The sequence below is a fragment of the Crotalus tigris genome, unplaced genomic scaffold, assembly GCF_016545835.1.
Source record: "Crotalus tigris isolate CLP2741 ecotype Arizona unplaced genomic scaffold, ASM1654583v1 scf7180000020062.1902635, whole genome shotgun sequence".
Taxonomy (NCBI): Eukaryota; Metazoa; Chordata; class Lepidosauria; order Squamata; family Viperidae; genus Crotalus; species Crotalus tigris.
Genome location: NW_024097841.1, coordinates 250,762 through 269,141, shown reverse-complemented (window position 1 = coordinate 269,141; position 18,380 = coordinate 250,762). Strand labels below are relative to the sequence as shown.

Sequence of the window (18,380 nt, the reverse complement as noted above, 5' to 3'; positions counted from 1 at the left end):
AAATTTAGAATCCCCCTTGTTTGGGGGAAGACTAACTGGAATATTAATTGCCGCCTTCCTGAGAAAAAATATATATAGTATAGTACCGTCCTCACTAATTTTGGTGGTATTATCTGGCTGGGTGGGTTAGTGACACAGAACATTCATAAATATCCAGGCGGCACTGGAAGTGGTGCTCAGCATGAGCACATATATTACCAGCTTTGGTAAGGTTACATTAGCATGCCTGGTCACAGAGGCAGCCAAAAAATTATAGTCCTGACTTTTGGACACTTCCCTCTATCAGAATGATTGAGACGTTTCTTTCTCCTTTAACTCTCAGCTTAAAATGCCAGCAGGAAAAAGAACACTTGGATTAGGCTGGCCAGTAGAGTTCTCTGAACATATGATCCCCCTCTCTCGCCTACGCTGACATGAGGGGTAAAATCACAAGGACGCATTCAGTCCTTTTATTAGTGCACTGATTTTCTTCACCCTCACTACTTCAGAAAAGCACAACTCTGAAACTGCCTTACTAATACACCGATCAGCATATTCCTACTCCTAATTTGCCTCTTGAAAAATTCAAGGCAGCCTTGGGGTTTAAAAAGAATGTAGTACAAAAATGGCAGTTTTTTAAAAAAAAAATTATTATTTTAAGTTATGGACAACTAGAAAAGAAAGTAGGCACAGAGAAACATGGACAAAAATAGAACGGCTAAGTGGAAACAAGGCAATAACAGCATTCCTATATAGGTGGAAGTTCAAACAGGATACGAGGAGGACAAAGGAGCAAATTTAGGGAGCACTAAAGAAAAGAAACCCGCAATAAAGACATATTGCTTGCAAGTATCTGGAGATCATCTAGTCTAACAATCTATTTGATGTAAGGCATAATGGATCAGAAAGCATTCTCAACCAGGTACTTGTGCAGCTGTTCATTCTGAGCTCTGTTTTACTACTGACGGTTTGCACTGTTAAAATGAATTTGTAATCAAAATCTGCAATTCTGTGATTTCTGCTCAGAGATGATATTCCTGCTCCTCTTCCTATACAACAGCCCTTGAAATATTTGTTGCAAGTCCTCTCAATTTTCTTTTCTTCAGGTTAAGCATACTTTTTCATCCCTTTCTCATGAGACTTAATTTTCAGATTGACTGCTGATGTCAGAATCCAATTATATTTCATCTCTAGTTATCAACTATAGAAAACCCCATTTCTGCCTTCCCTGGATTCTGGGTGGGGCTACTGGGGAACCCCTTAAAACCTTGAATGGGAAAGCTTGGACCCCAAGTCCTGTCTAGAACGCCTGCAACCATTTTCTCTTAATAAAAGATGCCTGTTGGAAGAATTATTCCAAGAGTTCTGTCTTCTTAAGATGCAAAGTGGGGTGGGTCCTTACAGCTGCCCTGGTTACCCTCTTGTGAGACACAATACTTGAACTCTTTCCAGATTGATCCATTGCCTTCAACAAATGTTTTAGGATTGTTTGCAAAATAGCAATGGATCATTTGCACCCCATTATCCACTCACTGATAAGTGTATCATGGCAAACCTTTATACTTAACTGAATTAAAGATACTATACTAGGTTGCGGGCATTCTACAATGATCTATTAAACGGTAACTCTCTAAATCAAAGTACACTAGAACAAAATGCTATTGCAAAAATTCTGATTGGGTCAAAGAGGCAACTCAATTCCAGTCTCTTCTGTTCCAGAACTGATTCCTGAGTAAGCCCTCCAAGACCTTTAGATCAGCTGCAGCCTTCTTGGTTTGTGGTTTTATTCAGAGCTCTTTTGGACTTTTGATCACTGATAACTGGCCTGGCTACATGCAACCACCTGACGGGTGTGTTATAAGTTTTATATAAAAAAAATAGGAGACATGCACTTGGCTGATTGCTGGTCTTGGGTCTTTTACTTTTACATTATGGCAGAAACTGATTTTGGAGCACATTGATGCTCTTCATATTTTATAACAATTTCCACATTGCTCTGTTAGTCTGCTGAAGACAAATGGCAACTCAAGGTTTATGGTGCAAACATGATAAGAAACAGTTGGCAATCAGTCACTTGAAAATCTCTCCAGAGGTTTTTTTTTTTTTGCTATGTTTCTATACTTCCTATCACTGATTTATTTTGGATGGTAAACAAAAGAGAAATTAAATATGTTTGTTTCTCAGTTACCTCTCTTTCAGGGAGATCTGTATAATACTAAGTTACTTTTGGAGAATAGCCAATGGCCTTTGTCACCAAAGGTTTATACTGAAATTAATGTGTTGCTTTTTTTAACATGCCAAAAGATACTTCATTAGAAAAATGGGCAGACAAAAAGAAAGGGAAAGGAGAAAAAGCTCTGGATTTCATTTGTTCCTGGACACATGGCCTCTAAAAAGTCCTTTGCTCAGTGCTCCATCCCTGGAGCCTTTTAAGAAGAGACTGGTCAGCCATTTGTCCGTCATGGTACCGGGTCTCCTGCTCAAGCAGAGGGTTGGACTAGAAGACCTCCAAGGTCCCTTCCAATTCTGTAATTCTGTATTCTATTCTGGCTGCTTCTTTGTCTCCCTTTCCTTGGATGGCGAATCTGGGCTGCTTTGAGAGCTCGCACCATTCAAGCACTGGACTTGTGCCTCTTGATGCCCCCACACCACCCAGGTCTTCACTTCCTCTTGGAGAGTAACAAGATTCCTTGGGGAAAAAAAGTGAAAGAGGCGAGACTGGCCAAAGTCTCTCTGCCGAGGAAGGAGGGAAGGAAGGGCTGCTCCAGCGAAGGGAGCAATTCAAGAAATTTGCTCGCTTTGACAAAAAGAAAAGAACAAGAGTGCACATATTCTTATCTCCGCCTGTAACAAAGATGAGATAAGATGATTTAATAATTGGGAAAGAGAAGAATAAAAAAACTGCCCAAGGCCACAAGTTCAAAGACTGAAGTCAGGCAGAAGTGTTGCATTAAAGAAAAGAGAGGAGGAGGAGGAGTTGTGTTTCATCACAAGCTGCTCTGAAGAAATATGAAGTTGCCCAAGAGGAAGCAGCATGAAGAGCCCTGCAACCTCAGGAGACGGAGGAACAAAGTCCGTGAAAATCATCAGGGAGGAAAAGAATGAGGAGAGAGCTGGTGGGAAGGATACAAAAAAGGGGGGATATCAGGGGGCTTGGAGAAAGGAAGGCGACTGCAAAGAAGAAGATGGGAAAGGAGAGAAGGCAAGAAAAGGCAGATACATCCCTTTGGCCTGAGGTGGGGATGGAGAGAGGCCAGGAGAGATGATAACAAAAGTTAGATCTGAAAAGCAGGTTGGAGAAGCTTTAACTGAATGAACAGAGGCGTACAAAGAAGCCTGAAAAGGAATCAGATGGTAATTATTATTGAAGAATTTCAGGGCTTGAGAAAGGCCCACGTATTTAAGACTACAGTGCAGCTGAACAGCTAGTCTCCTTTTCTGTGAACGGGTTGTTTTGGGTAGGTGGTGGGGCTCAAGTTTGCCTGCCTGACTTTTGTCTTGGAAGGTGGCAGCACCTGCCAGACCTGGAAAGGGATCCACAGCAGGATCGGGTTCAGTCCCTATTTGGATGACGAACCACTTGGGTAATGAAGAGCTGCAGATTGAAGACAGCCCTAAAGAAGGCGGTAGAGGACCACGTCTACATCTGTTGCTCAGACATCTGCCTTGCAGTCACCAAGAGGCGAGTTTGAATTCAGCTTTCCCATCCCAAATCACCATGGTTTTTTACACTGAATTGTTCTAGGTTGCCCCTTATACAAAACCTTCCACCAAGATTTTGAAAAGGTATTACTAGAGGTGTATCATGATGTGTTGGAGAAATCTAATCTACCAGACTGCTGGATAGATGCCATCATATCTCTTATCCCAAAAGAAGGCACAGACCCCAAAGAGATTAAAAACTATAGGCCAATCTTGCGGCTAAATACGGATTACAAAATTTTTACTAATATAATGGCTGAAAGATTACAGTTAATTTTACAAAATATAATACATCCAGACCAAAATGGTTTTTTACCCCAAAGACGAATCAGAAACAATATTAGAACGGTGTTAAATGTCCTAGAGTATTATGAAATACATTTAGGAAAACAGGCAGCTTTGATTTTTTTAGATGCGCAGAAAGCATTTGATAGCCTCAATTGGCAATTTATGTTCCAACAGATTGAGGATATGAAATTTGGTGAGAAATTTAGTAACATAATAAAGGCAATATATAGAACACAGAGAGCTAGTGTGATAATCAATGGAGAGAATACAAAAAGTTTTGAAATAAACAAAGGGGTAAGACAGGGATGCCCAATTTCTCCTATACTTTTTATTTTGACTCTTGAAGTATTATTAGTTCAAATTAGAGCAAATAAAGAAATAAAAGAGGTACAGGACAAAGCAGAGGAATATAAGTTACAGGCATTCGCTGATGATCTGGTTTTCTTTATTGAGGAACCTATAGAGAGAGGAAATATTCTTATGGGTGAAATAGAAAAATTTGGAATAGTGGCAGGATTAAAAATTAACAGAGAAAAGACCAAAATGTTAGCAAACAATTTAACCAATAAACAAAAAAGGAAATTGGAAGAGAATTTGGGATTACAAGTACCGAAAAAGATTAAATATTTAGGAATTTGGATAACCTCAAGGTGTTCCTCAATAAAAGAAGACAACTATACAAAATTGATATTAAAAATTAAACAAGATCTTGAGACTTGGGGGAATCTCCAATTATCATTATTAGGCAGAATCGCATTGAGTAAAATGAATATTCTACCAAGATTATTGTATTTATTTCAAACAATTCCAAAAGAATTAGAGAAAACTTTTTTTAAAGAATTGGATAAAATAATAAATTTATTTGGGCAGGCAAAAAAGCTAGGATAAATACCAAAACATTACAAGACAGTAAGAGTAGAGGTGGTCTTGGACTCCCTAAATGGGAAATCTATTATTATGCGGCAGGATTATTATGGATTAAAGACTGGATAAACTTGGATAATGAAAGGATATTAATGATTGAAGGACATGATCTACAGGCGGGTTGGCATGCATTTCTATGGGGGAAACAGAAGAAAACATCAACATATTTCCAGCAACATCAGATAAGAGGAGCATTGATCGGGATATGGGAAAAAATAAAAAAAAGACACTATGGGAAAATTCCAAATTGGTTCTCGCCGATGGAGGCAGTGATTCATCCCAATACATTAGAGAAAAAAAAGATGATTAGGTATAAAGAATTACTGGATAACCGAGGAAATCTCCAGTCAAGAGAAGAGTTGGAGGAACAAAGAATACCCATAGATTGGTGGCCGTATTTACAAATTCAATCTAGATATAATAGGGTTAGGCAAGAACATGGAATTAGTCGGACCCCACACCAACTTGATAAAAGTCTAATAAATAAGGAAGGAAAACTATTATCAAAAATTTATAAATACTTATTAGAGATAGAGTTAGAGGAAGAAATTGTGAAGGGGCCAATGATAGCGTGGGCACGAAATGTGGGGCGAAATATAAATTTAGAGGAATGGGAAAGATTATGGAACATAAATTGCAAATTGACGCTATCAACTGCATACAGTGAGAATCAATATAAAATGATTTACAGATGGCATTTAACACCGGCGAGATTGGCTAAAATGTATAAAAACATAGACCCAAAGTGTTGGAAATGTAAAATCAGAGAAGGAACATTTTATCACATGTGGTGGCTGTGCCCCAAAGCAAAAAATTATTGGGAACAAATAAGAGATTGGATACGAATAAGATAACTGAGATATAAATGGATTTCAAACCAGAATTATTTCTTTTGGGCATAATAAATTTAAAGATGGAAAAACAACTCCAACACATCATTATACACATATTGACTGCAGCTCGTATAGCATATGCTCAATCTTGGAAGAGTGAAAATATTCCCAAAAATGATATGATTATGTACAAAATCTTGGAATGTGCAGAAATGAACAAACTTATGTTAGAATTAAAAGACAAGGAGGCGACAGAATTTTATGAAATTTGGAACAAATATTATAATTGGCTAGAACAGAGAAAGAAAAAGACAATAATTATTGATGTACATAAAATGTAAATAAGATGTAAAGAATGCTTAAAATACAGAGTACTGTTCTGTTAAAAGAAAAGATTTATGTTTATGTATTTTAAGTTTGTTTTGGTGTATGGTGAAAAATAATAAAAAATTATAAAAAGAGAAAAAAAAGTTTACATTATGAACAAAAACAAGCATGTTTTAAAGCAGGAGTTGCCAACCCCAGGTGGTCCGTGGCATGCCAGCAGCATGTGACCCAAAGGCTGCCTCTGGTCCACGGAAAAAACCTCCCTCCACAGAGCCGGCCCCTAGTGCCCAAAAGGTCAGGGGCCACTGTTTTAAAGTTTTTTTAAAAAAAAGAAAGGGGAGGGTGTTAATTAGCAGGGAGGTGCAAAGTTTGTCCAACTGGGAACAGATCACCTGAGAATGTTCTGCTGCCAGTGGACCATGCCCTGGAAGTCCTCAGAACTGAGACTAACCTGGTCCTGAAATAGGCCTATTTCACTAGAATACAATATTTAGTTTCCCAAATCCTCCTTTCTCCGGTTGGCAAATTCTGCATATCCTGAGTAACTAGCCAGGAAGAATGACTGAGTTAAAGGCAGACTGAAAGTGGGAAGGAAAGAAATGTGAGGAAGAAGTAAAATTGAGAAAGGTCTAGGAAGAAAGTTAGGGGTTCAAGAGGTTGCCCTTGAAGAATACCCTGAAACCAGTTGGGGCAAAATGCAGCAGCATGAGCATTTCTATCTGCTTCTGTTACAGTCCACGTTATATCTCTGCTCTGCAAGTCGCATTGGGTACCAGTGTGTTTCCAGGTCCAATTCAAATAGCTGCTGTCGACCTACATGGCATGGGATGAAATTGTTTGATGCACCACCCTTCCCCAAATTCATGGCTGCCCATCCCATCAGATCTGACAGAGTGGACCTGTTATAGGTTCTTTCATCTAAGGAGCTATATTGGGTGGGTCCTGGGTGGGAGGCCATTCCCGCTGTGACCCTGCCCTGTGGAATCCCTTCCCCCCTGAACTGAGGACGGCCTCATGGCTTCTAAGCTTCTGAAGGTCCCTCAAGGCCAGTTTATGCTAACAGGCCTGGGGACCCCAGTCAGTTCATATATACTATTGTTGTTGTTGTTAATTGCGAAGTCGTGTCCGACCCATTGCGACCCCATGGACAACATTCCTCCAGGTCTTCCTGTCCTCTACCAACTCCATTTAAGTTCACACCTACTGCTTCAGTGACTCCATCCAGCCATCTCATTCTCTGTCGTCCCCTTGATATATACTATACTGCCTAGTATTCCTGTTTAACTTTTTTTAAAATTTCCAATGTTTTTAATATTTGTTAATGATAATAAATGTAAAATTTATTGTTTTAGTTTTCTCGTAGGATGCACAGAGTCTCTTGCTCATGAGATGGGAGGCTCTATAAATTAGACAGGCAAATAAAATGGGTCAGGTGAGCAAATAATTAAGTGAAGGAAAAAGAGAGGCCAATAGCAGCAATGAGGGGATGCACAAAGCTAGAAGAAGCATAGTGGAAGTTTTCATTTGCAATAATTATTTCAAGAGACAAGACTGGAGAGATATGACTTAGCTGACCATCTTTCTTAACAAAAATTGTACCACAGCCTTTTAATTAAGCTAGCAATTATCATTTTTAAGTATTATTATTTATAAGCAATTATTATTTATTATTTTTAAATATTAGCACACTGATTCTGGTGGCGTGAGAAACATTATACCAAAACTCCCAGGAACCAGATTGCCCCAGAGCAAATTCTGTTTGGCAACTTGCTACTTTCAAGCTGGCTGGATCAGCTTCTTCACATGTATTGTAACCACTACAATCTCTTTGCTGAAATCTATTTTGGTTATTCACATCCCCAACATTCTCACATAAAGTTTCATCCAACATCCAATAAAAATTATTTAGCAAACAGACCTGGAGCTTAGCTGAATGCTTGGAGGCAACCAGGCATCTTTTGGAACAACATGGAGGCTGTTTGTTTTGTTTTGTGATCACCCAGTCTGGCCTACAGCCCTGAACGTCCCCGTGGTCTCTCATCCAAGTACTACGAGGCTCAAGATGACTTGCCCTCTTAGACCAGGCATCTGCTGAGAAGAGAAACCCAAAAAACTGGGTTGTTTTAATGTTACATCCAAATTTTGCTTTGGCATACTTGAATCCTTTGTCCTTTGCGTCTTTAGCTCTTTCTTCCACTTTCTCTTTGATAATGGACAAGTTTTCCTGAATTAACCTCATAACAAATGAGTGCTTTGAAGCTTTCTCCAACAATTTCTGGGAAAAGCTCCAGTTTTTTTTCACACACACCCTGCAAGAACCTTCCTTGCCAGAATCCTGCTAAACTCCTTTTGTGCACAGAAGGAATCGGCATCAGGATGGGATGGTTGAAGAAAGCAGCAACTATAAAAGATTCTTTCTTGAAAAATTAAAATGAACTGACCAAGATATTGTCCAAACAAACATGCATTTGTATTTTATTGTATTTTTCATGGTCACTACCTTTAAAGTCCTAGATGGCCTTCCTGGGCAGAAACAATTCCCAAGACAAGGGGATTGTATCTCTTGGCCCCTCCCGAATCAATACATTGTGCTGATAGGTAGAAACTGTGGGGCCTGGGCCCAAAAATGCCTGAGTACATTTAGGCCTTAAAACAATTCACACAAACATAGACCCAATTTAATAAATTTAACCCCCTCATTTAATTGGTTCAACTCTTTCATCCTCTCCAATAAACCACACATTAAAAGGCATCTCTTTGACAAACTAACTCAGTCATGGGCTGTATATGACTTGCTTTTGATTTGCTATCATGAACTAATATAGATTTCAATCAATCAATTAGAATAGAGCTGAGAGGGACCTTGGAGGTCTTCTAGTCCAACCCCGTTCAAGTAGGAGACCCTATCAGACAAGTGACTGTACAGAGTCTTCTTAAAAACCTCCTGTCAGAATCCAATTATATTTCATTTCTAGTTATCTACTATGGAAAAACCCATTTCTGCTCTCTCTGGATTCTGTCATACTATGAAGGGGAAGGGGGATGAGCAGGGGGTTTTATGGCTCTCACTTCCTTCATTAAACTTCAAAAGGACTGGATGTTGATTCTCACCAAGAGGATTGACCATAACAATATGCCATCGCCTTTTATCTACTTGCTCTCTGAAGTCTCCCTTTTGCCGACAGTAAGGGAAAAGGGATGTGTGTGGGGGTGGTAAATAATGCAGCGCCTGGGGTATGGAAAAAGAGAGGATGAGGACTGTCGCCCGGAAGAACTGTGGGGTGGGGGGCTGCTTTGGAACACTTAAAACATTGAAGTATGGGAGAGAATTCCTCAGATCCTGTCTAGCACGTCTGCTATCATTTTCTCTTAATAAAGATGCCTGTTGGAAGAGATATTCCAAGAGTTCTGTCTTCTTAAGATGTAAAGTGAGGAAGTTTCTCCTTAATTCCAGGTTGCTTCTCTCCTTGATTACTTTCCAAACATTGTTTCTTGTCCTGCCCTCTGGTGCTTTGAAAAAAAATTGACCCCCTCCTCTTTGTGGCAACCTCTCAAATACTGAAATACTGCTATCATGTCCTCCCTAGTCCTTCTTTTCTCTAAACTGGCCAAATCCAAATCGTGCAACCATTCTTCACGTTTTTGTCTCCAGGCCTTTAATCATCTTAGTTGCTCTTCTTTGCACTTTTTACAAAGTCTTAACATTTTTTTTGCAATGTGGTGACCAAAACTGGATGCAGTATTCCAGGTGTGGCCTTACTAAGGCATTATAAAGCAGTACTAATACTTCACGTAATTTTGATTCTTTGCCTCTGTTTACACAACCCAGGATTGTATTAGCTTTTTTGGCTGCTGCCCCACACTACTGGCTCATTTTAAGTGATTGTCCACTAGGACTCCAAGGTCCCTCTCACAGTTACTGTTTTGAGCCAGGTTTCGACTAATCTGTACTTGTACCTTTGGTTATTCCTGCCTAAGTATAAAACCTTGCTTTTTTCCACATTAAATTTCATGTTGTTAAATAGGGCCAATTGTTCAAGTCTGTCAAGATCTTTTTGGATCCTGTGCTTGTCTTCTGGGGTGTTGGCTATTCCTGTCAGCTTAATGTCACCTGCACATTTGATAAGTTCCCCTTGTATTCCCTCATCTAAATAATTTATGTTGAAGAGTCCTGGACCTAAGCTGGAGCCTTGTGGTATCCCATTTACTTCCCTCCATGTGGATGTAGTACCATTGAGGACTACTTGCTGAGTACGGTTTGTCAGCCAATGAAATAAGATTGGTTTGGCATTATCTGTTTTCAACACACCCATGCTGGCTACTAGTTATACCTTTATTTGTTTCTAGATGTTCGCAGATTTGGTTTTTTATTATCTTTTTTCAGTATCTTCCCAGGTATTGATGTTAGGATGATTGGTCTGTATTTTCCTGGGTTTGTTTGTTTGTTTCCTTTTTGAAGATGAGAAGCACATCAGCTCTTTTCCAATCCTCCGATAATTCCCGTGTGTTCCACGATTTTTGAAAGATATGGTACAGTGGTTCTGAGATGACAGGAACAGCTTACCCCCAGAAATCGTGGGCGCTCCATCACTGGAAATTTTTAAGAAGACACCAGACATTCACCTGTCTGAGATGGTATAGATTCTCCTGCTTGAGCAAGTGGCTGGACTAGAAGACCTCTAAAGTCTATTCTATTCTATTCTATTCTATTCTATTCTATTCTATTCTATTCTATTCTATTCTATTCTATTCTATTCTATTCTATTCTATTCTATTCTATTCTATTCTATTCCTATTCCTATTCCTATTCCTATTCCTATTCCTATTTCTAGACTATTAGTAAGAATTAGGTCTAGTATAGCTTTTCCTCTAGTTCCCTCCTCTACTTTTTGGATGACAAAGTTGTTTGGTTAGGAATTTGTTTGATCTCCCACTTGCTGCAGAATTTGTCTCCCAGTTCATATCAGGGTAGTTAAAGTCTCCCATTATTACTGTAGTATATTTCCTACATACATTTGTTAGTTGTTTAGCAAAAAGTTCATCTATTTCTTCTGCTTGGTTGGGTGACCTGTAGTATATACCCAATATCATTCCCTTTTCCTTTTATATTGACCCAAATGCTTTCTAGGAGGTTTTCATCCTTGGTTTTCTGGATTTCTGTAGAGATGTAGTGATCTTTTATATATAATGCAACTCCACCTCCTCTTTTGTTAGGTCTGTTTCTTTTGGATAGTTTATATCCTTCTATCAGTACATTCCGGTCATGAGTTTCATCCCACCAAGTTTCAGTAATGGCAAATATATCATATCTGCCTTCATGTATTAGCACTTCAGGTTCACCCTGTTTGTTCACTAAACTTTGAGCATTACTGTACAAGCATTTGGGTCCTTTAAGGTATGTTTGGGTATGTTTCTTATTATCTCCTACTTTGTATTTGGGTTTTCTATCCTTTCCATCACTCTCTAGTTTACTGTTCCCCCCCCCCTTTTCCCCCTTCTTCTTTCTCTTTACTCCCTACTTCCTTAAATGATTGGTTATCTAGTGGTTTTTGCTTGGAATTAGGTTCTAAAAGTCATGAAGATTGCCCCCCTCAATTTTAGTTTAAAGCCCTTCTGATAAGATGAGCCTGTCGTTTTCCGAATATATTCTTTCCAGTTCTTGTGAGGTTCATTCCATCCCTTGCCAGATGGTTGGTGGCCCCCTAACCACATGGCTGTCTCCTTTAACAGCCTGCTGTTTACCTCTGCTAAGCCCAGAGCCTCATGCATCAAGCTACAATGGGAACAACTCTGCTTTCTAAGTTCATATCCCAGCTTTTCAGGAGAAGCCACTGCAAATAGTTACAAGCAGCTGTCTCCTAGGCAACAATTGAGTCCAGAGTAAGAAAGTCCCCCCTCCACGAACCTCTAGGCATTACACATTCTTGCTCTTTGTTTGACATGATAGACCCTCCTTAGCAAAATCACATCAACAACCTGCAATCAAAGCCTTGAATAAAAGTCATTAGACTCTTTTTTCTCATAATAATGCTCTCCCTTTCTCCCGATGCCTGGCATGACGCTGGGACATAGGGCTGAAAAACAACCACATTTTTAAAAAAATACAAAACAACCCCACAACCTTGTAATTTACTTTATTAGAACTTGTGATAATGCCCAAGACCCTTTGCTTCTGAGAAAAAAAAGCATAAAGAGCCTTAAGTGCCCTAATGTGAAATTTCGCCAAGTTCTTTTAACACCACCAGCTCTCAGCAGCACTTCTCTTACCCTTCATCCCGCAAGTCCGCCCATTCCCACTGCCCTCTGTAAAGCTGCTTTTCTGGGTTAGATTGTAGAGAAGGAAGGGAAGAAAAGCAAAAGTCATTTCCTCACCGGATGCACGAAAGAATGCACGAAAAGGCTTAGAAGCACATGTCAAATGATTTGGTATTATGTTGCAGGTGCTCTGCGTAGGTATTGGACTAGTAACTCATCATCCTCTTTCTAATGAAAATCAAAACTATATTCCACCACATTAAAGGATATCATCTTTACCGTTATCTTGACCCTATACCATTTCAGACAAATGGCTGTTCAACCTGTTCTTAAAAACTTCCAGTGATGGACCACCCACAACTTCTGGTGGCAAGCTATTCCATTGGTTAATTGTTCTCACTGTCAGGAGATTTCTTCTTAGTTCCAGGTTGGATCTCTCTTTGATGATCTTCCATCCATTACTTCTTGTCTTGCCTTCAGGTGCCTTGGAGAATAGACTGGGCCCCTCTTCTCTGTGACATATGCTCTAATAGTGCTCCTGAGTTCTCTGAGTCAAATGGACATAAGGCATCTGTGCAAGTTGAGCGCACAACACTCTCAGCTAATGCAATATTCTGTATAGAGTAAATTGAAAATCTTAATGATTTAGCTCTCCAGTTTGATATCTGACTTGAAATAAACCTTTAAATATGCTCCCGTATACTCCTTAAGGCCTCTTCAACATTACTGCAGTAGATCCTGCAGTACATAAGCAAGTTAGGTGGGATTGATCCACATTTTCTGTGGCAAAACACAGCATTCCTCAGTCAAAACGTTTCAGCTGATCCTGAGAACATGTCCCTTATTGTTCACTTTTCCTTCCTACAACCAACCATCTCAGCCCGCCTCAATTCAAACTTCTTATCGCTCTTTGTTTGAAAATTCTATTACCACATCAATCCTCTCTATTAAGGCTGTCAAACTTTAATAATCTACAGATACCAGTTATTTCCCCCCTCATCCACACACTCACTATCAGTAAATATCCACTAGCATCCTGATTACAAGAATCTCTCTCCCACTTGGATTATTGGTTATAGACTAGATGGCTCCCACCCTATGTTCTCATGGTGGCACGGACTTCCTTCTGCACTCTTCATTCCAGTCCCTACCATCCAATGCTGGGTAAAATAGCTCAATTCCAAAGTCTCATCAGCTGTGGACCAAAAGATCTTCCCATCCATCCTCCATTTCCAGCACCAAGGAGACTGGCCACCGCTGATTTCCTTCAACTATCTAAATCAGTGGTTCTCAACCTGTGGGTCGGGACCCCATTTGGGGTCGAACGACTATTTCATGGGGGTCGCCAAACAAGGCTGTCCGCCATTTTTTTCCCCTTTTCTTTGTCCACGCCCCTGGCACCCGGTGATGTATAAGTGGTTGGGGGTCACCACAACATGGGGAACTGTATTATGGGGTCGCGGCATTAGAAAGGTTGAGAACCACTGATCTAAATAGTTGGCCACTAGAAAAAGCTAATCTGGTATTCCTAGAAATTTAACACAAGCTTCCTGGCCAATCCACAGTAAATTGTTGCTGGAGTCTTCTCCAGCACCATAGTTCAAAGGCCTCAATTCTTTGGCGCTCAGCCTTTCTTATGGTCCAACTTTCACAGCCATACATTGCAACTGGGAAAACCATGGCCTGGACTATACGCACTTTTGTTGGCAGGGTGATGTCTCTGCTTTTTAGAATGCTGTCTAGATTTGCCATAGCTTTCCTCCCCAGGAGCAAGCGTCTTTTAATTTCTTGGCTGCAGTCCCCATCTGAGGTGATCTTGGAGCCCAGAAAAATAAAATCTGTCACTACCTCCATTTCTTCCCCATCTATTTGCCAGGAATTGAGAGGGCCGGATGCCATGATTTTGGTTTTCTTAATGTTGAGTTTCAAGCCAACTTTTGCACTCTCCTTCTTCACCCGCATCAAGAGGCTCTTTAGTTCCTCTTCACTTTCTGCCATTAGAGTGGTATCATCTGCATATCTTAGGTTGTTGATATTTCTCCCGGCAATCTTAATTCCAACTTTTGATTCATCTAGCCCTGCCTTTCTCATGATGTGCTCTGCATATAAGTTAAATAGGCAGGGTGACAGTATACAGCCTTGCCGGACTCCTTTTCCAATTTTGAACCAATCAGTGGTTCCGTGTTCGGTTCTCACTGTTGCTTCTTGACCCGCATATAGGTTTCTCAAGAGACAAATGAGATGGTCTGGTACTCCCATCTCTTTAAGAACTTGCCACAATTTGTTGTGATCCACACAATCAAAGGCTTTAGCATAGTCAATGAAGCAGAAGTAGATGTTTTTCTGGAACTCCCTAGCTTTCTCCATGATCCAGCGTATGTTGGCAATTTGATCTCTAGTTCCTCTGCCTCTTCGAAATCCTGCCTGTACTTCTGGTAGTTCTCGATCCACATACTGCTGGAGTCTAGCTTGTAGGATTTTAAGCATAACTTTACTAGCATGTGAAATGAGTGCAATGGTGCGATAGTTTGAACATTCTTTGGCATTGCCTTTCTTTGGAATTGGAATGTAAACTGACCTTTTCCAATCCTGTGGCCACTGTTGAGTTTTCCAAATTTGCTGGCAAATTGAGTGTAGCACTTTTACTGCATCGTCTTTTAAGATTTTGAATAGCTCAGCTGGAATACTGTCACCTCCACTAGCTTTGTTGTTGCTCAGATTTTCTAAGGCCCATTTCACTTCACATTCTAGGATGTCTGGTTCGTCAGGTCATGTTATCTGGGACGTTAAACTCATTCTTGTATAGTTCTTCTGTGTAGTTTTGCCATCTCTTCTTAATCTCTTCTGCCTCTGTTAGGTCCCTGCCATTTTGGTCCTTTATCATGCCCATCTTTGCATGAAACGTTCCCTTCATATCTCCAATTTTCTTGAAGAGATCTCTGGTCCTCCCTATTCTGTTGTTTTCTTCTATTTCTTTGCACTGTCATTTAAGAAGGCATTCTTATCTCTTCTAGCTACTCTCTGGAATTCTGCATTCATTGGGTGTATCTTTCTCTTTCTCCTTTGCCTTTCGCTTCCCTTCTTTCCTCAGCTATTTGCAAAGCTTCCTCAGACAGCCATTTTGCTTTCTTGCATTTCTTTTTCTTTGGGATGGTTTTAGTTGCTACCTCTTGTACAATGTTGCGAACTTCCATCCATAGTTCTTCAGGCACTCTGTCTATCAGATCTAATTCCTTAAATCTATTTGTCACCTCTACTGTATATTCCTCAGCATAGTCCACGTCTATTCACTCAAGTCCCATTAACATATCCCCTCTTTGCTTGAGGGAGGCCCAGTGCAGAAACAGCATTAGTCACGCTGTGGATGGTCTCTGCCGAGAAGGGGAGGGGAATAGTACATACATCCTGATTCTCCTCACCCTCCCAGAGGCTTCCATTACCAGCAACCAGGTTATCCTTTTGGGCTGGCTATGGGGGCTGGTGCTGGGCAGCACAGTCTTTCTCCAAGACTGGTCCCAATTGGTGTTAATAGGGGTGTGAGGTCTGGCCACTACCTTGTGGGGTGTCGCAGGGCTCCGTATTTTCTCTCTCCTCCTTTTTAACAACTCTGTGGACTGCTGGATGAGATAAATAGTCACCACGGGTTGGGTTATCTTCAGTATGCGGACTAGACTCAACTCTGTATTTCCAATCCTGGTGAGCCAAGGGATGCTGGTGGGACCCTCTGGAAGTGCCTGGAGGCTGAGGGGCCTGGGTGGGGAGCAACAGACTTCAACTGAGTCCTGGCAAGACTGAATGGCTTTGGGTGCATGGAACCCAAGAGACTTTGACATCTTTCTTCTGGATGGGGTGGCATTGCCCCAGATGGATCTGGTCTACAACTTGGGGCTTCTCCTGGATTTGCAACTCCTGCTTGAAGTCAATAGCTAGGAAAGCCTTTGCACAACTTTGGGTTGTGTGTTGGTTGTGGCCTCTCCTGGATCAGGATCCCTGCCCTCAGTCATTCAAGCCCTAGTCATCTCACAGTTGGACTACTGCAATGCACTCTACATGGGGCTACCCTTGAAAAGCATTCAGAAGCAACAGCTGGTGCAGCATGTGGCAGCACAGGCAGTTTGGGGGGCTCCAAGGGTGCCCCATGTAATACCACTTCTCTGCGGGCTGCTGGTTTGCTTCTGGTACAATTCAAGGTGTTGGTAATCATCTTTAAAGCCCTTCATGACATGGGTTCAGGCTACTTGAGGAACCCTCTCAACCCACTGGAATTGGCCCTGCCCCCCACCTGTGCTGGCAGAGGAGGCATGCAGTGGGCCCTGCTGGCCAGGGTATTCCAGCTGGGGGGGTCAGGAGAAGACCTTTCTCTGCCATTGCACCTGCCCTTTGGAACATCTTGGCCCTTGGAGTGAGGTCAGCTCCAACCCTTTGACCTCCCGCAAGAGCGTAAAGACTTGACTTGGCCAATTGGCTTGGGGCTCCAATGGAGGGGTTTACTGGGGTGGTTGATAGAATAACAGATCCCAACTCCCCCCTTCTCACCCTACGCTCTTCCTCCCCATTTTTTAATTAGGGCTCAATATTTATATTTTCATTATTTAGTTCCTAAATAGATTATGTAAAATTTTATCTTTTTAATATTGCAAACTGCCCAAAGTTACCTTGGGGTAAGATGAGTGGTCGATAAATTTAATAAATAATCCCATTTCCTCTTTATCCATGCATTTGTGATGAGATTCAACCCTTCTTCTTTTTCTTCTACCTGATCAAAGTACTTTAACATTCTTTTCCAGTCTCTGCTTTTTGTTTTCCATTCATACTCCTGCAACCCCCAACATTGCCTCTTTTTGTTTTATACCCTACACACAAACAGCTGGGAACTCCCCAGCCATCTGTCCCCAAACAGCAGAACCCGGTACAAAATAAAAAAACATTTTTCCAACACTCTGGAAACATTTTTATTTTATCTGATAATTTTTAGAAGATGTATTTTCCTCTGTTTCTTTTCCAAAATACTCTTTCCTCCCCCGCCCCGCTATTCCACCTTCAATTAATACTATTCTCAAATTAGTCTGCTAATATTGCCTTTTCTCAACTTTGCTCCCTGAAAAGGAAGTTCTCTGGACTCCGCGTATTTTCCCTTAATAAAGATTCTGACAGCTCAGGGGGGCTTTTACCTCACATTCCCCCTCCTTTGTAGGAACTCCTTCAAGTTCCAGTAAAAGAGTAAGATTGACAAGATAAGGGGCTACTGGGGGTTCCACAGGACAGGCACACACAGTACTTTACAACTCAATTAATAGAACCAAATGAAAATATTAAGAATATAATATTGTATGATTGGTACTACTATTACCTCTAAGGATTTTGAGTTAAAGTGAAAAGTAAATAAAGAAAAGTAACAGATAATTGTTTGCAGCAAAATCAATGGAAACTATTGATATGAGACTATAGTTTATCCACAGAGAGCAGAGCACCAGGATCAATGATCATGATTTTCAAATGTGTGCTGCACAATGTCCTTGTTGGGGCTATGCAAGAAAATCTCAAGACAGCTGAGGAGAATCAAGTGAAAGTTTACATTTGTGGGGAGAAATACTATATCTTCTTCAGCAATCACTATTCTCAGGGATTCTAAGCACTCTGAATTAAACTGATGAAGACTCTGATGATCTTGTAAAATATACAAATTGTGAAAAGCTTTTATTTCCTCTGGAGTGTCCTCCCTACTGTTAGAATCCAATTATATTTCATCTCTAGTTATCAACTATAGAAAACCCCATTTCTGCCTTCCCTGGATTCTGCCATATGGTGAAGGGAAGGGGGTGAACAAAGGGGCTTTATGGCCCTCACTTCCTTCAGTACACTTAAAGCGACTGAATGTGGATATCGCCAAAAGGACTAACCATAAGAATGGGGCTATTACCTTTCATGTAGTTCTCTCTGAAGTCTCCATCCAGCCGGCAGTAAGGAAAAGGGGGTGGGAGTGTAATGCCTGAGACTGTCGCTGGAAGAAGGGGGTGATTGGGTGGGGCTACTGGGGAACCCCTTAAAACCTTGAATGGGAGAGCTTGGACC

At 40.8% G+C, this 18,380-nt stretch overlaps 1 protein-coding gene across 1 annotated transcript in view; it reads right to left on the bottom strand.

Annotated features, from left to right (window-relative positions):
- AR (androgen receptor) overlaps window positions 1–18,380 on the bottom strand; it is a 209,445-nt gene that overhangs the window by 72,084 nt on the left and 118,981 nt on the right. The window lies entirely within an intron of this gene.